We start from the raw sequence: 24,062 nt of genomic DNA, 5'->3' as shown, positions 1-24,062 counted from the left end.
TGTACATAACGGGTTCACTGAGTCAGACAAGAACTCTTGGACTTAAATACCAGCTCCTTTAAAACTCACTGTCAGATTTCTATCAGTTGACTTAATTTACCTTTTGTGGGACAATGAGGAAGGCACGTGTTTTTGAACAGGAATTCTGCAGCTCTTGGTCAATAACTGAACATAATGTGTCCAAAATCTCTGCCCACACAAACACAGGCACCATACTGAGCAGTCTCTCAAACTGAGTCCCCCCCTCCTCAGACGTGCTGAGGAAATCGTGGGGCTATAATCCTAGGTTAGGGAAAAAAGTAGAAACTATGGATACTGAGATCACAGTAATACATCAACTGATCAACAAACAGCTTCCTCATAAGATTTACACCTCAATCAAAGCAGAAAATGTTGCCGATTCCATTCTATTTGTCAGATGCAAAGCCCCCATACTATCAATGGGCAATATACTGTGAATCACAGAGCTCAACTGGATCTTATATCTTGCCAGTTGTATCTTTATTTTACTATTTGTTCTCGGATGTTAGAAACACTGTTGGAAGCAGTTCAAAATTACATTGTTGGAAAATTGTTAGTACCCTAGTCATACAACGTCATTTTGAAGCTCCCTGGGAATTTAGATGTGCACAGCTTATTAGGATGTGACCTTTCCCTTGATTTTTTATTTTAAGATCAAGTTAACATGAAATTTCCCCAGTGGGAGTTGCTGTGTTTCCTTCACAGATAAGGAAAAGAGCAACGGCAACTCCGTATAGAGACAACTTTCATACATTTCTACCATACGAACAACTTTGTGATCTTGAAAGACATCCAAGGCATTCCTAGAGGTTGAGAGGAAAGTCATGCGGTACGTTAACAACAACAAAAAGGCAGGAACATAACAAAGGTATTTCCCTGAATCTTTCACCCATTTTTTTTTTCCAAAGTCATTTCAGATTAAGCTTTCAGGAATTTTAAGGCCTATGGACTCCTTGTGTTCAGAGGACCAGGATAGCACTGGCTGTGAGGTAACTGTTTCTAGAACAAAGTCATGTTCCTTTGGGTGAACGCAATTACCACCCCTACAGCACTGTTTTTTTAATACACAATACAGATCTTGTCTCACAAATCCACACACTTCAGCATTTCCCTGCTTATTATATTAGCATATTTTTTCCTGGGATCTCATCTGGGCAGGAACAACCCCAGGTTCCAGTATAAGTTGGGGAATGACCTATTAGAGAGCAGTGTAGGGGAAAGGGACCTGGGGGTCCTGGGGACAGCAGGGTGACCAGGAGCCAGCACTGGGCCCTTGTGGCCAGGAAGCCAGTGGTACCTGGGGTGGGTTAGAAGGGGGTGGTCAGTAGGTCAGAGAGGTTCTCCTGCCCCTCTGCTCTGCCCTGGGGAGACCACACCTGGAATATTGTGTCCAGTTGTGGCCCCTCAGTTCCAGCAGGACAGGGAACTGCTGGAGAGAGTCCAGCGCAGCCACCAAGATGCTGAAGGGAGTGGAGCATCTCCCGTGTGAGGAAAGGCTGAGGGAGCTGGGGCTCTGGAGCTGGACAAGAGGAGACTGAGGGGGGACTCATTCCTGGGGATCAATATGGAAAGGGAGAGTGTCAGGAGGATGGAGCCAGGCTCTTCTGGTGACAACCAGTGACAGGACAAGGGGCAGTGGGTGCAAACTGGAACACAGGAGGTTCCACTGAAAGATGAGAAGAAACTTGTTCCTGGTGAGGGTGGCAGAGCCTGGCCCAGGCTGCCCAGGGGGGTTGTGGAGTCTCCTTCTGTGCAGCCATTCCAACCCACCTGGACACCTTCCTGTGTAACCTCATCTGGGTGTTCCTGCTCCATGGGGGGGATTGCACTGGATGAGCTTTCCAGGGCCCTTCCAACCCCTGACATTCTGGGATTCTGTGATCTAAAAGCAGAATGCTGAAAAAAATCAGTTTTCAACATTTTCCTTCGTGGCCAGTATTCAGAATGGCTGACAAGAATAATACCTCAGGTGGTGGCTAGTGAGAGGTTCCACCAGAGGCTGATCTAGAACAGCAAAAATAGTCTCTTGCTCCAAATGATTCTATAGAGGAGAGATGTCTTTGTGGTATGGGCTGATTACCAATGACCAATAACAGTGTTTAAATACTTACAGAAAGTAAATGTTTTTCAATAGTTTTAGAAAGGTATATTGAACACTTCTCAGCCCTCATCTCTCTATGCTGCTGAAGCCTGCAGAGATAATTAGTTAAATAATTAGAAGCTGAATGATGGTGCTGTATTTGAAAAATTACAAATTGTCAAGACCGCAAAACTTAACCATTTAAAATAAGTTCTTATTCAAGAGAGAATAATTTTCTCACTGAAAGTAAAATCGGTATGCCAATAAAGAGATAACTACAGATAATTAAATATTTTGCTTTTTGGCTACTCAGGGTAAAAGTTTTAGGCATTAAGCCTTTGCAATACAAACAACATTTTTTGGTCAATTAGAGATACCAAAGGAAAAAATAAACATGTTGAAATAAAATAAATTACTTTTTTTTAGCTTTTCATATACGCAGTCTGCTGACTCGGTACTTTGGGTGGGCATTGTGCGTATAATGTTCTCATCATGACACCACATTATAATAGAAAGTTATGCAGTATAACAAATTCATCATGATCATATTTGAAAGTCCTAGTCGTGGCACGTTCAAGAAAACAATACCAAGATTCAAATGATTCCTAAAGTAACCTCAGCCAACTTTGGAGTCTCAGTGGTCTGCAGTTCTTCACGTCACAGTGATGCGTATTTCTGCTGTAATTCAGCTGTGCAGAATTAGCCCTTGAAGTTCTCCTCCAATGGCTGTTCACAGGGGCATGTCCCCCCGTGCTAAATGTGCATCTCCAGAAACAGCCCTTCCTCTTTCAATGACTGCCAAGAGATGCAGGTTCACTACTCTGACACGCAAGGAGCAGACAGCCTTAAATCAATTTTGATGATAGGCAGACTGTAGGAGTTAATTTGCAATTGATCCAAGGCTAATCTGTCTCTTTGGGGTAAGTACAAAGTCATTAACTACATCACCTGTTAAAGACATCTGTGAAACTTCTGTATCTGACAAAGGAGTAAACAAATCCAAAGTGAAACAATTTAGTGCATATTGCTGTAGAGAGCACTGGTGATATAGAGTTAACTTTGCTGCAAGCAAAGCTACCCAGATTCTAGGAAAACGCTAATAATATAGAAGGAAAAAATTCCAAGCTGAGTTCTACAAACTTGGAGGAAACAATCTGCTGGCTCCCATCCTTTCTTAGAGCAGTGTGTATCAGCAGCGGGTCTGAGAAGTGATTCAACACCAACTGTGTATCTTTTTCTACCCTGCTGACACAGACTCTCAATGCAGATGCATAGTGTAAGCACTAAAAGTTTATTTACAGAAGGCAGGACTGAACATTTCATGTGAACACATTCAGACCAGATAAAGAGCTTTGTCTCCCATTAGCAATTTAAAGAATTGTGATTTGGTACTCCCAACACACCTACAAATGAATTCCTCAGTCATAAAATCACTGGTGCTAAACAAGTTCTGATATCTTTTATCAAGCCTCTTTTTTCTTGTCATTTGTTAACATATTTCATATGGAGCTTTTCTTCTTTTTATAGATACATTTGCTTTAGTTATAAATTAACCTCGGAATTTACTCTCCCAGAGGCCACGAACTGCTTTTTTATTCCCTTGAAAAAGTTTCAAGCTATATGAATTTATGATTTAGAACCATTTTGAGTAACAGCTGATAGTTCAAATACAGAAAGGAAAGGGAATTCCAGAAGATTGACAACGTAATTAAGAATAAACCGGAAACGTTTAGATGCTTTTCTGTGCTTTCTGCTCTGGAAGCCACGACTGATTTACCAAAAGGGAACATATCGAGCTGTGGGATTTCTGGTGCTTCTGGTTCCCTGTAGGAACATTAACTAAGAGACAGCCTCATTCTGAAAGGTCTTTCTAAAAAGTCCTGTATTTCTGTGGCTCCTGAGGATGGCCAGCACGTCCCACAGGTACGCAGAAGACTTGAAAATTTAGACTCACATGCAATTTGAACCATATTATAGAAACGTCAGCATTTGTTTAGCAGGTTGATTCAAGTAATGACCATTGAAGGACTAATTTTTCATTTGATAAAGGTTTATAATATTCACTGTTTGCTCTTGTGTGTCTGTGTTGGTCTCTTCACCTCCAACAGCTTGGGAAACCGTTGGCTTGTTCCAGCCTGGACTGACTACAATGGAAAGCAGTTTTAACACAAATATCTAAATTGTTGTTAGTGTCACCATGGAAAGAGAAACAGTTGGAGCTCTCCCTGTCATAATATCAGAAAATCCAAATGAAAAAGTTCTAAAAGACACATCCATAAGAAACTTAATTGGTTCTAGTGTTTGAAGAGCAATTTGTATAAGGAAAGAATAATACTTTTAAACAGCCAGAGTAACACACACACTAATTCCTTTACTTGTCCTCCCGTGCTGCTCTTATTCTCATTACAAACCATTTAAGTTTGAAAAATCTGATTTGACAAAACATAACAGATATCCATTCATTATGGTTTAATTCCTGTTCTAGCGAAGATTTTCCAAGGTGGAGCAATTTGAAAAACATGCCTTCAAGATTTAGAAAACAGGAAACGAAGTTATGGAACTTTGCATTTCTGGATCACTGCTCCTGATCGGCTGGGATGGGCCGCGGTGGCGCTGCCGCATACACCCTGCGAAACAAGCTGCTGACTGACTCCACTTTGGGGTAGGTTAAAAATGACGCTGGTTTGTTTACAAAAATTTACTTTAAAAAATAACTCTTAATTAAGAATAATGCAAAGGATTGAGGAGCCCTGGGGGATTTTTCCTGTAGAAATAATTTTCCTGCAGTGCTTTCCCCCATCTTCAGTTTCCTGTGCTCAAGACAATATATTTCTTGCAGAGGTAAACGGACAGAACTTCCTTCTCTACATGCTGTTTCTGAGATTGCCAGTTATTTGAAGTTAAAATATTCAAATCTTCATCGTATGTTGTGTTTTGTGTCTCTGATTTGTCCTATTTTATTAGTTAGTGCCTCATCATCTTGAAAAACGTTGTAACTTACTCTACATTTATTCTTGAATGCTTCATGTGTTTAGTTACCTATTCTTGCCTTCTGTTTGTTAAGTCTTAACAAAACATGGTATTTTCTTCTCCTTTTAATTGAATCAATAGTGACGCAACTAAAAGGATTTTAACAGTCAAAATATTTAGCAATTTTTACAAGAGAAATGGAGTGTTTAAAATAGTGGCCACATTGTCAAATATTTCAGCTCTCAGATCTTCAAGTCTTAAAATACACGTTCATCTATTTAGATTTTACAATTCTGTGCTTTCTATTTAATTAAAAAAAAAAATTAAAACCGCCATGACTTATTTGTTGATGCTAGTTGGGGGAAATCAGTCTGATTTGGCCCTAATATTCATTTTAATCCCGTTCAAATCAAGGAGATGGTGAGTGTGGGGGTCAGATTGCCCTGACTACCCTGAAAGATCAGAACCATAAAGTTATACACAGGTATAACCATCTACTCTCACACCTTGTGTACACATTTCATAACTTTGTTTGCACTGTGTACTTTCACTCGGGCCAAAAGGAATTTTCAGCTCAAATAAGTTGTAATATATTCTTGAAAGGCGAGTTACAATATTAGTTATCTATAGTTCTTGGAACAGACAGTAGGACAGCAAAAATGTCAAAATATTGTTCATATTTTTCAGATTAATGGCTATGTCATACCCAAGTATTTTCCTGACATCTGCTCAGGACAGATGTACAAATAAAGAGTTTTGCCATAGCGTAGAACAAGTTCTGATAACAACTCGATCCTTCACCAAAGGTTAGAAAAAAATTCTAGCATTATTTTCCAAGATTTTGGGCTTTATGTTACATGTCCTTTTATTTATTTATAGGACAGCCAAATGGACAGACAGCCTTGACTAAAATGACTTACATAGATTTTTTTCTTTTCATAAGATGTCAACCATACACCCTCCATTTCTTTCTTACGTGCCACATGATTTCAATAATTTCTAACTTTGAGATCTTTGTAAGTTTAATTTTTTTAGTGCTAAAAATCTATGAATGGAACATTAAGCACAGCTTATCTTGGTCTGCAGGCAGGAAGAAACTTGAAAGAAAATTATGACAAATCTGAGAGGCATTTAAACTAATTCAGTTTCAGCTATACCAATAAACTAGAGAGCACCAAGACTTTCACTCTGGCCATATTTCTTCCACCCACGTTATCAAGCTGTCTCAGTCATCAGAACTGGGTGGCAACACCCAAATGGCTTGTTGCAAATGGTCCATGGCCCATGCTAACTCTTGAACTATTTCTGGAAAGTGTTCGAATGGCTGGTTGCTGGCTGAGCCAAAACTGGACCAAGGACAATTCTAAGAATTTAACCATTTAACAATCCCGTTCCTGAGTTGGTGCCCAAGTTACAGCGCTTTTAAATTTACTAGTTCAATTAGACTTCTCCAAGACTAGGGAATATAATTGCTTTGGGGTTTTGTTTTGTTTTCCCTCAAATTCAATGAGTTATTCAATTTTGGATCAGCTTATTTTCCTAAATATGGTCCCACCTTCTGCCCGCAGCTGGCAATCCATGGAGAAGGCAATCCCAGCTTGCAGGAAGGGGAAGATGTACAGCACCAGTGTGAACCTGAGTAAGACTCCAGAACTCTCCTACACCCCACCAAACATGCATTTCCTTTGTACACCATTTATTGAGCACTAACATAGAATGTACTGACCTATTTTTCCCCAACTCGCACTTCATTTTGATGAAATATTATATCTGTGCAAAAAGAAATTGCAGAGATGGAAAACTAAGATACAAGTTACATTCTTGATACAGAGACAAAGCAAGTAAAATTATCAGATTCCTGTAGCTGACATCTAAGAGAGGCATTTACCTGCCTGTTTTGTGCCAAATGAAAACAGAAGAAGTATTTTGCTGTTTCGAAGGTCCACTATATAAAAACGGCAGCACCATAGCAAACTGGAAACAGCTTAGTATTTTTCTCACCTTATTCTCTGAGAACAGGTAACAACACAGTGGATAACGTAAGTGTCTCAAAATCACCCCTAGCTTTTAGGAGCTAAAATAATCCACATGCCCTATGGTTGTAGAAGAAAACCGACTATGCTTCAGATGGCCTGTACGGCATCAAAGGGCACAAGGGAACCTGTTATGAAAAATGGCTCACAGAACATGAAGGGAGGAAAATCCAGTGGGGTCTCTCAGTACCTCTTCCCAATGTAACACGCATCTCTGCAGGATATTTTCCGATTTTTTTTCCTGCAATTTTATTTCAGCAATTCTTATTCAGAAGATGGTTTCTTTGAGGAGCTATGCAACAGTTTATATGACATCCTGGAATCAGAAAACGGTGCTATTTAGTATTTAACCTACATTGTCTTTATTTAATTTCCATATTCATAGCTAAATGAGCACTCCCTCACTCTTAGCGTTTGAACTCCAAAGAATGCCTTTCTCCCACAGAGTACCTGCCAGATATAATTACTACATTCATTAGCCCTTCCTGGAGTAATTGTCAGGAAAGCGGCAACCATACCTGCATCAATTTCTTCTTCCGCCTTGCTTTTTTTCTGCTTTTCTTCCGGGACAATTTGAGTTTTTGCTTCATCTCTCCCCCCTACCCTGGGTCTCTCACCTTTTTCACCTCAAACCTTCTCCTCTCTTCATTTTTCCCTTCAAAATGCATATTTGGGGAGGAAAGGGAGAGATGGCCCTACTGTCTCTCCGTGTTTTAATGTCTACCAATTTGTTATTGTTCCGGTTGGTTTTGCTGTAATTTAAATCCCTTTGTTCTGGCATTATAAGGAGATTCATCGTCCAGTTGTTTCATCAGTGACAACAAGAGAGCTGCACTCCTGCCTAGGGGCCAAGCTTCAGCAGAAATTTAGAATTGCCACACGCTGTATGACGCTGTGCTGTGCCTTCCTGTTGGACGACGGGGGAGGAGACAGGAATCCGTTGCACACCCTGCGTCAGAGAACGTGGTCACGCTGCAGTATATCACATGTAGGGTATGGACATGTTACCGTGATTCTGAACTTACCTCCGACTCCAGCAATATTCACTGCCTGTCCTCAGAGACAGGAAAGCTGTCACTTGTTGTTAGCATATCAGACAGTCCCTGTTCTCGGAGGAGTCATAAATAAAGCTAGATTTAAAAAACAGAACAAACTTGGGCAGAAAAAGAACAATGAGCAGGAATGCCAAAATACAGTGAAAGACCACATTATGGCATTGTCAGCATATCTTAAACCAAGAAAAGCTGGAAATCTCATAAGAGACTAGAGAGAATTCAAAATCAAGAAGGTTCCAAGAACAAACTTTACACTTTGAGAAAGAAATTCAAACATCTGTATTTTCATAGAATTCCCCTGTTTTTTAATACCTTATTTGGCAAACATAAAAAGAGCTAAATAAATAGAGAAAAACAACAGTCTCGGCCAATCTTCCCACTGCCTTCCTTTGAAATTGCCTTTAAATTAATTAATTCTTTCATTTCCTTTCCTGATATTCATAATGGATATTTTTTTTCACTCTTTTCCACCCCTGTTCTCTGCTGGGCCTCCAAAGTCCCACATTAGCCTCACATCCCTGTCTTGATCCGCCACGACAATTCATCTAATCATACTGAACACCAGTAGCCTCTAGACAGATTAAAGGTATTCTAGCTTTTGCACAATATTTTAAAGCCAGAGCCTATTTTAAAATCGCACGTTACTCCATCTATTCCGCACAAGTTTTGTTTCATGGATATTTTCATTTGCAAAGAATCAGAACACTGTTGATAAGATTTTTATCTTTTGAAAGCAGAATTGATAAGACGTACAGAAGGTCGTTCTCTTGGATTTTCATTTGGTCTCTCATCTACTCAAAACCGGCACCCTGGTGACCCGAAAAAGAATGGAAAGAAATGCACGTGACTTCCCCATTCTCAGAATTGCATCACGAAGGATGAAACAGCATATTCTGTACAGAGGGCCGCTGTGCTGTACGGAACCCTTTTCTTGCGTAAAAAAAGCCTTTCTTAACAAAACTGTGACTCATTAAAAATTTGACAGATACCACAATCCAAAGCATAGAACAAGGAAAATGGTGATAGACCGTTAGACACAGGCTCATTTCAGAATGGGATCAGTTACTGTGAGCACTGGCATCAGCATCCAAAGTGTTTTGGCTTTTTTAATATAAATTAAAGCATGAAGGTATGTATGTAGGAAAAATACATTTTAAAAATTTGATTTTTTTAATTAAGATTTTAATTTTCAAAAATTTTCAAGAAGATGTGTCTACAAGAAAGTATCTTTGTTGGAGGAAAAATGGATTCTTGATATTGAAGGGTTTTCCAGTACTGTCTTCAAACACTGTCGAGAACTCCTGCCAACACCAACTGTGCTGTAATTACTATTTCTTAATAAATTAGCAATCCTGGTCTAAGAAAATAATTCTTCAAACGTCATTACCGATGACAGAAAGTAACTTGCATAACCTGAGGTTTTATCCTACCTAGCCTGAGTAAAACCTAAACCAAGTGCCATGATTTCAAGTGTACATTTTATACAAGGTATTGGATCACCTCAAAAAACCTCAACTAAACAAGATACTGTGAACATAATAAATATCCGCCACACCCAATTGAACTGGGTGAAGTTGGCCAGGCCAGTCACATGAGGCAGACCCAAAGAACAAGACTTTGGGCAGTGCCCAAAGGAAACTGTGCAAGGAACCCTCTTGGGTCTCTTATTCATCATGCCATTATGTGCTTCTCTGCATCACAAAAACAATTAACCAGTTCAGGAGAACTGGCAAGCTCGCATCACCACTAATACTCCAAGGAGTTTGCAAAACAGAACCAACATCAATTGACAAGCTAATCACGGAAAGCAAGCGTGGAGTTTGCTTGGAATAGCATTTCCTAAGTGCAAACATCCAAATAATTAAAAAAAAAAGGCAAGCTAGGAACTACTAATTAAGCTTCCACAGGATTTTTGGAAATTATTTTGCATTGTCTTGATAATAAAAAAAAAAACATTAAAACAATTGTTAAAAACCTGAACCTTTCCAACTAGTTCTTCAATGGCTGCTTATTTCCTATTTGAAATTCAGGACCTGTCATAATAAACTTTTGTAATATTAATTTTGAAACTTATTCTGCAGTTAATTGTAACAACTCATACTTAGCCGAGATCTCTACTACACAAGCTACTCCAGGCCAAGTGAGCAATCCTGGCCATATCTCTAGTGTAAATGTACGGGAAAAAAATAAAATCCAGGAAAAGAAACCTTTTTAATGGTGCTTATTTCATTCAGAGAATTGATTAGATGTGAAAAGCTTTTGTTCTAAATAAAGCTTAAAGTTTCATCTTGTTTATCATCTCAAACCATTTTCAGCAACAGCTGAAATTCTGAAAGCGAAAGCATATTTGCAGAACTTGTGTTTCCACACTCTTTTCTGTGTAGAACTCAAAACATCTAAACCTTTATATGAGCGCCTTGCAATATGCATTCCTTTGGCAAACTCTTTTTATGTTGACAATTACTACAGAAGATTTAAAATAAATAAAGCGCTAACCAGCTTTTCTCCATATTCCTAATAATTAAAAAAATCAAATACACTAACATACTTGACGTACAAATAAGGCCTCTCAGAAATGCAGTTTAAATGTAAATGTGATGCTAGAGAAGAAATACAGTTAAATCCTCACAGGTGTTTAGTGACTCAACGAAGTAAAAACATCCACTATCAGTGGTTAACTTCAGCAGAATCGGAGGAATAGCTACATCACCAGGGCAGTGCCAGGAGTTTGTTTCAGACATCCTGCAAGCTAGAAAGCAAATAGATAAAATAATATCTCCTCACCCTGGAGGGAATTAGGACCTCAGCCTGTGGCCTCTTCAAAATCTCTCATGTTTCCATTAAATATGGTCTCAAATAACGTTAGATAATACAGGTAAAATTATGTGTAAATAAAGCAAACTTCTGCCCTCACGTACTTCTGTACTTGCTTATCCAGAGATTTCTCTGGGTGTAACTGAAAAGAAAATTTGGCTTTATTGTTTATTTTTTTACATTCTTAGGTAGGATTAAGAATCAATTTAGCAATATACCACACAATAACATGCTTCTATTAAGCTTAAAAAGTGAGATTTGGCATAAAATTGTGTAGCTGAAATAGCACTGTAGGGAACAGCGAACAGTAACTCCAAGTAAAACGTATTCAAGATGAAAGGATAAACCCTCCAGTTTTATTTACTGTAGACATAAGAAGTCAGTACCTAAGCCTATCATGAGGAAATATGTACATTATGAAAGGCAGTAAACAGAAGTGGCTGCATTTTTCCACAAGACCCCATATTAGATAGCACCACAAAGCACCAGGTCTAGGTAGTAAAACCTGTTTTTCTGACCACCCCTACTAGAAGATCTTGGTGTGAGTGTTAAAGCCTGTAATTAACATTTTTCTTTTCATAGTTCCTTTTTTTGGTGTAACAGAGTGACTCTTTTGGTAGTCTGACATATGTTTCAAGCCACCATGGCTGAGGACTTATTTCACGGCAACATCAAAACATTGCCCTAGCATAACTATTGAAAACGTACATCATTCTATTTGTATACAGATAGCAACCTAAGTTCAAAGCCTCTCAGACTTCAGAATTTCTGCTACACAGCCATGAGTAGCTACAGCAGTTACACAACATCCCTGTTCAATAAATCTAAACACACACAAGTACTATGGACTTACAATGCAATATTATAACATAAAATCCTATTTTATGCAATGCAGTGTAATCACAGATTGTGTAAAAAGTTTAAGACAAGATCATAATTCTGGGCAGGGCTACTTTGTGCAAATATGAAATTCTCCGAGAAGCAATGTGCTTCAACTCAGTGGAAAAACACAAGGCGCAATAAGAAAACTTCCATCACTATCACTTATTCTATACGCCTATTCCACGACAGCTTAAAGTGTCTGCATGAAAAGAACATATTTCGAATTTTATACATACATACAGGTAAGTTAGAGGAATGGTAGCTGGAGGTCTTCTATAAAAAATTACAGGATTCTGGCAAAAGGGAATGTAAAATATGTCACAATCAGATCCGCACTAAAGGGGAAAGACGTGAGCCCCCATGGAGTTAATGAAATTCCAATAATCCGTAAAACAGTAGGGAGTATATTTTCCTCCCATAATAGCTGTTTCAAGACAAAAACTGGAACTCATGTCTAATTTGAGGGTCTAGTATAGACTAATATCAACTGCGTCTGTATCAAAATGTTAGTGTTTAAAGTTATGTTAAGAAATTGATCACACAAATTCCAGAACAAAAGGCAGATAAATATATTGCTCCTGTTATACTGGTTTTTCTTAATAATTTAAAGAAAATCATACAGGACTTTTGCTATAATATATATTCACGGTTATTTAATTTCAGGCACTTAGTCTCAGTGAGCAAACAGCAATTCATTTAGAGTCAGAGACTATATTTTCAGTGTACTAAAGCCACAGACTGACAACAACAGTCACGGCATGAAGTAAACCATATACAGGACAACATTTTGAACACCGCACACAAACTGCAAACCAGACCCCACTGAACCAGCAGAACCGCCACTGACCCAAATGAAGCTGAGCTTTTTTTCTAGAGCCTTTGCATCTTCCAATAAATCAACATCATCTTTTTTTGATACCGCAGAATGTTCTGGGTACTTCTCTGTTGGGATATCATCCAATATTTATTATACTGTGTTATCAGATGTTACATATAGCCTTTCAACATTACTGAGATAAGTAGGAAGCCATTCTATAACATAGGGTTAATACATTACCTACACACACAGATCCCCTACAGGTGTGCACATAACCATACATACGTGTTCACCTCAGCAGTCACCAAACACACTTGTGCCAGGACATACATACACAGAGCTACGTCAGCTTTGTGGGTTTTAAATTGCTAATTATCAACCAGCAGAGTAGACTTTGGGATTCATAGACTCGAATTCATAGACTTTGTCCGGAATGTGCAGCCTGCATGGCGTGGAGGTGATCTGCTTAGTCATGACGGAAGGGGGTGGCTTATGCAAGTCCACAAAGCATCATCTGCTGAGCGACTCCAGAAATCCACAACCTGCCTTTTGAGGTACTTACTCATCTTTCCCCTTCTAAGTAGGATATTTTTCATATTTGCAGTGAAATCTAGTGAAACTGCAAGTAAAAACAGCTCTGTTTAGAGAATAGAGTGCCGCTTAGAAGTTCAGGTTTTTTTCGGTATGAATTTGGGAATTAGTTACCACACATATACCCAACTTTTCTGAATTCATCGTGATACAGATTAGAACCTACTACCATTGCAATACTCTATTACTGTTGTAAGGATAAATCAAAACACTGACAATTTTTGCAGCAATCTCACTACTACGTTGTGCCTCTGTTGTAAATTTATAACTGTTTGCATTCCCATGTCATGGGTCATATAGCATTAAGGATCAAAACAATCTTTTCATCTGAGTGAGTTACAAGATGGCCCAAATCTTGACTAGTCTGCCAGGTACTACTGCAACACAGGTAATTAAGAATATCTATATAGTTCACATATAATGAATTTTAATTGGAGAATGATGTAACTGGTTAGTTCAATTCTACAGAGTGGTTTAGGAGGGGACAAACAGGCCAAATAATATAATGGAAGGTGTGAGTGGACTGGGAGAATAATGGGAACCTGATCAAATTGTCTTAAGTCCTGCAAAACGTTTTCAGATATGAAGACTGCAGACTAGGCCTTGCCTTTCCCCCGCACCCCCCCTCTAAATTAAAGGAATAAAAGCCTGCAAAAGATTTAGCTGTATATTTTTGCTGTGGTGTGAGAAGAGCTGACATCTTTGTAGCAACAGGCTGAAGAGAAGCCCATGTTGCAGCAGAAGACCTGATGCTGAAGTAGAAACTTAGTCTTTCCTGTGGATCCCACATGGATTTTCTCCTTCATATCTGCTTACACCTGCAAGATCTGGAAGTATCCTAAGCCCCTCTCACCACAGGTGCTAGCACTAGGGTGACAGTTTGCCTAGCGCCTGCATTTTCTACATACTTTGTCCCTGGAACCTGAAAGAAAGCACAACTGAAAAAAAGATGGACTATCCTTCATATAAAAAAGCGGAGGGGGGATGGAGGAGAGTGGAACAGACAAAAGAAATGTAAGATGTTTATCATTTAACGTAGGAATCAATTTACATTTCATATTCCTGCGAATCTAAGTATCTCTTATGACAAATATTATAGCTCTTTCGTTTTTCACTCTGCCTTGGAAAGCGGAAAAAAAAGAGGGTAGGGGAAGATTTTTTCCATGTACCCTGTAACAGTTAAATGAAAACCTTAAGAACAGACCTGTTAATGTGAGGAACTCCCACCTCCCGCTTGTGGCACGGGTATGTAGGACCTGAGTATAACAATGTTCTCTTGCTTCGCATTATTTTAACCTTTTTCTTTTGTTAATTCACAAAAAGTTAACTGACACACAAGGAACATTTGGTACGAAGTACCTGAAAAATAGACCCCTGCTGTTAAAAAATAGACATCACAGAAATACAGCATGGAATAAAGCAGTCATCATCTAATATCATGCTAAAGTCAATAAGCCTATCAGTGATTAAAAAATGAAACAAGTAGCAATAACTAATGGAGAGTATTGTATCCAGGACTTCAGAAGAAACTAGCATGGAGAGTTGAAACTTATATTTCAATTTCTCTTGAGTAACTGCACTGGTAACTGTTTTACCGTGTACCAGAGGAGAATACAGGAATAATCCTTGTAACAAAAGCTAGTAAAAGAAACGAAAACGCTGAATAGCAAATATGCACAACTAGCAATTCACAAATAGGCTACAAAAAAAAAATGAGTAGTAAAGATATTCAACACCGTGCTGTATAGATTACATGTAAAAAAAAAATAAAACCAAAAGAGAGCCTCAGCAATATGTGAAAAAAATCCCTAAGTATACTTTTCATTATTTAGTCCAGCTTTGTACAAGACTCAGTTTTTGTTCTTTCAAACTTTTCCTTGTTTTTACAATACGACTTTTGGCAAAATTCATTTTATTAGCCACTGCTGTAAGTAGAAAATCATACTGACAGTAATTGAAGCTGGGACTAAATTTCTTTTATTGGCTTAGAAATGGACTTATGGTTATTTTAAAACATCCACAGAAGAGTCAGATTTAGAAGCAGTGTTGGTAGTGGTTGTTTTTATCAGTATCATAAGGAAGGTTAAATATTCTTCACTTATGTTCTAATATTTTCCCACTTTCATTTTTTGTGATAATTTATTATACGAAATATAAATTTCTATCGGGAGAAAAATTTGTATATTCTATATTGTAATGGAAGTTTCATCAAATGCTGATGTTCAATGAATTGTATTATCCAGGAAGACATTTCTAAGAAATACAACCTATCTTAAGGCTGTTTGCAGATACATAATCTCTGTAACTAAGAGTCATAATGAGATATTTTACAAAACTGATGCCTAAGAACATTACATTCAAAATCTACCGGTGTGAAAATATCTTTAAATTGTTTGTCTGATTGGTGATCATTCAAAGTCCATGCCAACTATTTTTTCAACCCTCTCTCCCCTTGACAAGTCCATGCTTATATTGCACCACGTGCTTTAACATACTGCTAAGAGTGATTTCTTACAATCTCATAATTAAATCTCTAAGCAATTCTTGCAGCATTTTTTTTTTTTGGTGACAACCAAAGAGAATAATGATGTCAAACACGCAACTTCATGCAACAAATTCCGATATGAATGAGAGCGAGTCGCAGGAAACTTTTTTCAAAGGAGAATCCTGAGTATCATCTGTCATAGTCACTTGGTATACACTGGGAATTTTTAGTTAACTAGTAACAAATCATAGTAACCTTTTAAAAGGTAAATTACTGATTAAATTATGGACGAAATGGTACAATTTTTTTTTGAATACTCATTTTAAATGGAACATTACAGTGACGTTTCCCAGCAAAGCCTTGTTCAGAGGTGGGGCAATAAGTCACAAGCACGAGGCTAGCCCAGGACCCCAGTTATTGCAGAGGTAACTATAACTAATCCTTCTGATTTAAAGGAGCAATTGATAATGCCCTGAGCTTTTCACCAGAATAAATACCAGTCTTACGTCACTGCTACTAATAAATACATCACTGCTAAGTCAGGATTGTATTGCCGTGTGCACACAGTGCCACCGCGTTACAACACCACAGGAACTTGCACTCTCCAGCTGTAGAATACCCTGAGAGAAATGACACCAGGAAGATTACAAAACGCTCCTGCGAACCTGAGACATGCCATCAAGACATAACTTATTTCAACACAGCATCTCGGTTGTTGCAGGCTCAGAGAGGCTCCCCGACTTTCTGCGGTTGAGAAATTTAATTTAAAACAAACAAAAAAAGTCTGTTCATTCATTAAGCGAACGAGGCAGGAGAGCAGCAGCGCTTCCCTGCGCGCTCCTCACGCAGCACGAACGGGCACCCCGGGGTCTGCCCTTGCGAACACATCCACCCCATGCCCTCCAGCTCCGGGCGGGAGGAGCTCGGCCCTGTCCGCGCCTCCCGCTCTCCTCAGCATCCTCCTCCCGGCCGGGCTGCGGTTCCCGTGCCCGGGTGCAGCACCATGGACACAGCGCCCGGGCCCCGCTCCCTCCCGGCCCGGCGGCGCCGCGGGGCGCCCGGCGCACCTGGAGCTCCCGGTGCGGGGTCCCGCCCGCCGCCTCCCGCCGCGGAGCAGCCCCAGCGCCTCTGCCCGCCCACGCAGCCCCGCGGGCAGCGGCAGCGGCCCTGGCAGACCCGCTCCTCGCTGGGCCGTGCCTCGCACTCCCTCAGCGCTCCGCTGCTCCCCTCCGCCCCGGGAAAAGCCCTCTAACCCCGCCCCCCCCGCGGAGCCGCCGTCCTTCCCCGCCGCCCCGAGCATCCCCGGCACCACGGCCTCCTCCCCCGGCCCGGGGCTCAGCCCGCTCCCCATGCCGGGGCGCAGCTCCCGGCCGCGCACGCTTCCCCTGCCCGCCAGCAGCCCCTCCTGGCCCCTCTTCACACCGCGGCGCCCCTCGCCAGCCCCCGCGCCGTGTCTCCCTCAGCCCGGCGCTCTCCTCACGCCCCCGCCAGCCCTCTCACCTCGGGGGACGGTCACCCCGTAGCCCGCACTGACCTGGCGCTGTCAAGTCTCAGCGGGAGAAACTGTTCCCTTCTAGTGGGATAAACTCCCCGGCTCGGCCCGTCCTACCGACCGGGCGCCGCCTCCCCCGGGCCGGGTGCCGCCTCCCGCCCCGCCCACGCGCCCGGCGCTGAGGGGGACCCGCGGGCGGCAGCGGGGGTCGGGGCGCTGCGGGGGGGCTGAGGCACCGGCGCTGAGGGGGCTGCGGCCGCGGGGTAGCGCGGCGAGAGGGACGGGGCAAGAGCTGCGAACGGGTCAGCGGGGAGGAGGCGCCGCTTCTCCCGCCTTTCCCCTCAGACCCCGGCCTTTCACCCCAGCCGGTTCCCTCCGGGTCCGTGCCCGGGCGCGAACGCAGAAGCGCGTACCTGAGGGCAAGACCGCGGGCCCTGAGGTGGATCTGGAGTTTGATCTCTGCTCTCTGTAATCTCTTGACTGAAAAGTCAGTGTTTCCGACTCCTGACTGCTTTCTCTTTTGCATTCCCGTTCTCCAGCTCACTCCTATCTGCGCTCCTGTCGCTGGTCTGGCCACCTCACGTCAGTTTGTGTCCTGCTGTGACAGCAGCAAAGGCTTTTCTGAAAAGATTCTTAGCAGTGACAGAGGTAAATGGAATTCTTTTTTTTCCCCTCACGTTTTTTAGCTACAGATTATCTCTCCCCTTTCCCCCTCCCCGCTGCCAGGAATGCAGGGGGAAATGGCACAGGCGGTGTGCGGTGAGTCTCAGGAGAGAGCAAGTTCAAACAAGCATGTCACCTCCTGCTTCACCCTCTGATTCCTTCAGAAAGATGTGGAAAAAAGAAGTCATAAGATCACCAGGGTTTAGGGAGTCATCTTATAAGTCAAGATGCCCCAGGATACAAGAGTTTATCTTTAAAAACTCTTGATCTCTTGGACATCATTAGAAGATTCAGAGGATCCTAAATTTGCCTCATTATGGTTCTTAGTCATCAAGGATTTTGAAGGAGAACCTACATTTGCTTCATTACTTGTATACTGAAGGCAATTTATAGATTAGACTTGAGTACGTCAAAATACCTGGTCTACTTATATATAGATACTGACATCGCCTGCAGCTTTTTGTTCATGAGAGCAATCTTTCTGTCTGTAGAAGCTTGAAGCCTGTGTTGATTTTTATGAGAATGATCTGCCTATTTGTATAGGCTTGAAGTGTTACTTCTGCTTTGACATATCGGAATTTTTTTCAATTCATGCTTTTCCCTCTGATTTTTTTAAGCTCTAGAAATACGGAAATCTTTTGTTTGTAAGTTTTTGTTGTTGTTGTTGTTGTTGTTTTTCTTCTGGGTTTTATTTTAGCCTGCTGTAGTAATATGTATTCAGTAACACCCTGACTCAGAATTAGGAGCCAGGTACGGAAAACAAGTAAAACAAAACCTCAGAATTAGCTCAAGATGTCATGAATGAATAAACAGGCAAATGTGGGTAAAATAATCTAATAATAACAGAGGCTGAAATACCTAAATTATTAATATTTCTAACCATTGTACAGCAATATCTGCGGTACATTTTCAATAGAAGGTTAAAAAGAGGATCTTAGCTGGGCAACTCCACAGAGTTCAGATTTAGCCCTGCTGAGAACAGAAACAATGCTGTTCTGTGTGCAAACTGCTGGAGAATATACCCATTTAATTTAAGTGTCTGAGTAATAGAGGGGCCCTCCCAAAAAGCTAAGGTTTAACATGCAAATTTTTTAAAACTCCATGAAACTGGGAGCATTCCAAAAAGAGGCAGGATTAACGAACATCTGATTGGGACTATACACTCACAGTTTGAGCCTAGACTTTCAGTAAGTTCATAAGCAGAAATACAAAGCATGGTTTAGATTTTAATTAAATCGCATGGATGAAGTAGGTATATGTAACTCGGTCCAAAGAAATCAGCCAAACTGAGCTTTTAAAGAAGTGTCACAAATACTGTATCATTTTATTTCTGCTATAAGCATTATATTCTTTTAGCAAGTTCATCCTTTGAACAGAACTCGTAAAATATAAAGCAGAAACCGTAATCTTGACATGTACAAATTACTCAGGTTTTGTAAATATGCATTTTAACAGATTGAGACAGGAAAGGAAAAAATTGCTTACTCTGATTTCCTGCTTAACATAGATTTTTAGGTAGTATTTGGTACCTCATTAAATGCTTCTTTTAAAAGGACAGCTAATCTTAATTTGAAGAATCAAGCGATGAAGAAACCATAAATATTTTTGGTAGCTAAAAATATGCCTTATTTATAATTTGAATTAATCTGTTTTCCTTATCAACAAAGAGTGTTGGTTTTGTTGTTTTTTTTTTTTTTTCACACATGGGACACAGAAGGCCAATTATTTTCATATTGGTAAAGAAATAAAATCGGCTACAAATATATGATCTGTTCTATAATTCTAGTGTTTCGTTATATAGTAATGAAATGGTCATAATAAAGAAATTATCAATTTCTCATACAGCTTTTGTTTGCATTGTTTGACTGCACAGTTTTTGATTATGTGGACTTTCTCCCCTGCTTATCTGAGAGAATTCCTAAGTTTGGCTGGGACCTCTAAGTGTTATGAAATAAAACTGAAATGTTGGGCTCAGGCCTTCCTGAATCCTGGGCAATTCTTCCCTAAGCTCCAAAAGAAGCAGAAAAGGGCCTCTCAGCATCACTTCTAGTTTTAAAATTGAATGATAATTTGTCTTCGCAGAAGGGCAATTATACTTTGTTTTTCTTATTGGATATAAAAACGTTAGTTCTTTCCATGTAAAAGCATTGAATTTTATATTAATTCCAATCATTCAGTTTTTCATGTTAAGTCTTTTTAAAGAGTTTGATGCATCTGAAAGAAAAAATCCTACTTCTGTGTACGTTATTAGTTTTAATTATTAAGAAAATTTCAAGCAGATTGAATTGAATCATATGACAAAAATAGTCCCACTGAAATGAGAGAGTACTTTGTGGAATCTCAAGATGGGTAAAGGAATTAGTGTGGACCAAACAGCCTTCCTTAAACATTTTTATTTCTCTTTTCCATCTTAATGAATGGATTTTTGTGCAACAGGTTCTAAGGTATGCCAGGTAGGGTTTTATAGTTGGATCCAAGGTTAGAACAATGTACGTATTAAAGACTCTGCAAAGACACTAGTTCCAACTTTTACTTAATTATTTTGACGTTTCCATTGTGTCTGTGCTTTAAGTCTCCAGGTGCATTACAGAAGTTTAAAATCCCAAATCACACAGCGTGTCTCATCTCAGTATTCTGGACAGAATGGAAAATTATCTAACCAAACTTTTAATATCTAGAGGACAATTTCATACCCTAGTAGTGTGACTATAAATCTGGCAGTCAGAGCAAGATCTGATTGTGGAAATTGTATTGGTTTAAAGTAATGCAGTTTAAATAAGCTAAAAACTATTGTTTTGCTGCCTTTTTAAAAGTTACCTTGTGTACTTTCTCTCAGATTATGTGATTTTTTTTATACTGATGTATCTGGGTTCTTTTATTCTAACAATAACTTTGTCTTAGCCTATCTTATTCTGTCTTTGTTGGCAGTTTTTGGGCTGGGAAGATATGTTTGTAGAAATATTTCATAATATTCCGCCACACTCTTATCTTCAATTTTCACATTTTGTATATACACACCTGAAGCAAATCAGAAGTTTCAGCGACCCCATTTCTTTAAGTGATGGTAAAGGACTATCCCTTGGTATGGTTCCAAACTCTTTGAGATCGCACTCCAGTATTGTTGTACCGCATTGCGCATGCTGTGCCTCGGATCCAGCAAGAGCGATAGGACTAGGCATAATGCAGATTTCTCACAGATAACTGCAGAGCGGGTCAAAACAAGAACCCTTTAAACTAAAAATGATCCTCCTTCCCTGAACTTTGAGGCTTAGATAAAAAGAGAACAAAATCCAAATCATGCCTGCTTTAAATTCAGTGAAGCCAAGATCACACCAGGCTGCCTACCTCTTAATTATAAGGCTTTTTTCATGGTCTTTGGTCTCTCCCCAACTCTTGACTTCTCTGATTTCATCCTCTCTTGAAGAGAATAACTTTCTCTCTAGGATTGTCTTGTTCTTCTGTAATTAGATATTATCTTCTGTTCTAGTCCCATTCTGATCAAACGGGTCCAAATTGCATAGTGCACACAGATAGCAGGCGGAAGAATAGATATCAGAAATTTATTCCTTTTAAAGCAAGCGAAAGTTTATGCTCATTTTGAGTCTCATTTAAAAACAGTTTATCCTGATTTATTGGGTGATTAAGTTAGGACAGATTTATGAATGTCTCTTATTCAGCTTTAGAAATTCAGATTTCTACATTTGTACATGCTTAGACATCTTAAAATAGCAGCTGATGCAACCAAGACTTGGAGTTGTGCTAATGTAAGATGGGAAGGCGGTGGCTCGTCTCGTGGTCAGAGCATGGGACTGGCTGCTGAGAGGTCGCCGTTCTATTCCTGGTGGTGTCACCAGCTTCCTGTGGGTCACTCTCCCAGTCACTCAGCTGTGCCTCATTTCACTCATACAAAATTGAAATAATACTTGCAGTGCTGATGCACTGTGGGACTTAAGTCATTAGTGTTTATACAATTGTTTTATGCTCATAAAAGGACTTTGTGTGTAACTGTATCAGCAGGTCAAAACCTATATTCCCAATGTAATTCCTTTTGTATAATTTGCTATGTCTTTCTCACACAGCAACTCATCGATCCTGATAAAGAAAACTAAAAACTCAGAAGTGCCCAATTTAAATTAAAGCATCTGGAGAACTTTGCTTCCAGGTTCCAATTAAACATCTGTTTATGAAGAAAATTGAGTTTTCTTTGTAAGAGTGTGAGAAAGGTAGTTTTGTGGTATTTACTCCCTCATAATTGTTAAAAAATAATTAATTGCCTCGGTCCCATTATTTCTTTTGGAGGATTGTGTGAAGATCTCTTGGTACTTCCATTTCCTATAACCTTTGTCCCGTTTTATAGTTTTTATACATTGTTGTGATGGAATAAATTTGAAATACTATTTTTAAAATCCCTGCTTTTTACATATTTTACCCTAATCTCCAGGGTGCTCCAGATAGATGGAGGAAATACTGTCGGTCAACCAAATGATGGCTCTGTAGAAAAACAGTATACATTGCAGCTACTAAATCCCGGCAAAAGTCATGGAATCAAGAGCATCTCCTGCGTACTGCCCAGCCTTAGGGATTCGTTTCTCAGCATTTCGGTCGCAGGGGCACGGATCTCATGTTCATGTTACCACAACTTTTATTTCTATTGCAGAGGGAAACTTGGAGGGGTTTTAACACAAGGAGATTGCTGTATCTTTCAAATGTCTGCTAAATTTTGTTTAGATACTTACAAACGTTTTAAATATTTTATAATCCTTCAGAACAGATAGTAAAGACATGTAGATAGTAAAGACTGAAAGAAAATAAGATGGCATTCAGACTGTCCTATAGATTTAGTTAACTGAAATGCCTTAATTAGTCTTTACAGCAAATGGGTTGCATACCTTCCAATAGGAAGACCAGAGACTAAATAGAGCAGTTTCTTGTTTCTCTTTGTAATAAATACGTATAATAATGTTAAACATGTCATTTTAGTAATGTTGTTTCTGAAAGAATCACCAGGAGTGGCATAGCAATAAAATAGAAGCGTCCTTTTCTTCCCTCTCACAAATTGTATTGCAGAGGCTTCTTTTTCCACGAAAGCTGTGCCCACCAAGGTACACTCCAAAACATGCACACGAACCTCTGACTTCTGGCTTGTACATGTGGATTCACAGGCAGTGGGGTGAGACTCCTGACAGCAGCGTAGTGAAAAAGGACATAAATATTTGGAGTATTAGGGCATAATATTTGTCAAATGTTGTTTTGTGTAAGTGTACACAGATGCTAAACTCAGAGGCCTCAGATGACAGTTTCTACTGCATAAACAGAGTCTGCTTACTCTGTGATTAAATCTGCATCATAAAAATGTGCTGCCAACATGCATGGAATTTTGCTGGGCAAACTTTAATCCTTACTGATTGTTGACTTTTGTTTTGCAGAAGCACAAGAAAATAAAATATGGTGAGGCAATACAGCTTGAAATAGCTATTATATTAAGGTCATAATGTTTTGTTCATGCAGATAGTTCCATTGGTTTATCAGCTGCTCTTCTGAACGGCCTCTTGTTAGTCCTTTAAATAAATCATTATTTTAATTTAAGATCTTAAGACTCTTAAAAAATAAAGTTAATAACTGGTTTTTAGTCTGTGCTAACCATTAGAGGATGCCAGGTAACTTTAGCAGTGAAGCAGGGTCTATTTTGGGAGGAAAATATTACAATAATTTGCAGGAAATAACCTTTTTGTTCCAAAACAGCTGTCATTGAACACTATTATATCTACAACAATTAAAATTATCTTTGGTAACTTCTAGCATTTGGCATTGCTCCATTATTGTTCAGTTAAATATTTTTCAAGTATGTTAGGACTTCTGCCCACTGTGTGCTTGAAACCTTTCGTTATCAATACAGAAGCTCTCATTTTTGTCATATTGTAGCCCGTCACGGCAGGACGTGGTATCTTCCGTGAAGATTCTATGCCATTCTATAGAACGGCAGCAGGACTTCTACTGGGTACTGGTGCCTCTACCTTTACAGTATAGAATTTGCTTTTTAATATGAACACTTGCATGCTGAAAAAAAAAAAAGTTAACATATAAAGTGAATTAGGAAACGTGCAAACATCCTGGTGAATTTAAATAGCTGGTTGGATCAGAAATGGAGGAAAAAAAACA

General features: G+C 39.7%; 1 protein-coding gene across 3 annotated transcripts in view; it reads right to left on the bottom strand.

Annotated features, from left to right (window-relative positions):
• The window catches only part of PPARG (peroxisome proliferator activated receptor gamma), a 53,919-nt gene extending 36,102 nt beyond the window's left edge, over nucleotides 1-17,817 (bottom strand). The window contains exon 1 of one of the 3 annotated variants that reach the window (XM_021288012.2): nucleotides 17,654-17,817. The gene's annotated coding sequence lies outside the window, so the exon portion shown is untranslated. Of the gene's footprint in view, nucleotides 1-17,248; nucleotides 17,417-17,653 lie in introns of those variants that run through there. The other 2 variants (XM_065074426.1, XM_065074424.1) reach the window with 2 other exon arrangements.
• Between the last annotated feature and the right edge of the window lie 6,245 nt (nucleotides 17,818-24,062).

This window comes from Columba livia, chromosome 10 (genome assembly GCF_036013475.1).
Source record: "Columba livia isolate bColLiv1 breed racing homer chromosome 10, bColLiv1.pat.W.v2, whole genome shotgun sequence".
Lineage (NCBI taxonomy): Eukaryota > Metazoa > Chordata > Aves > Columbiformes > Columbidae > Columba > Columba livia.
This window is presented reverse-complemented; position numbering and strand designations above follow the sequence as displayed.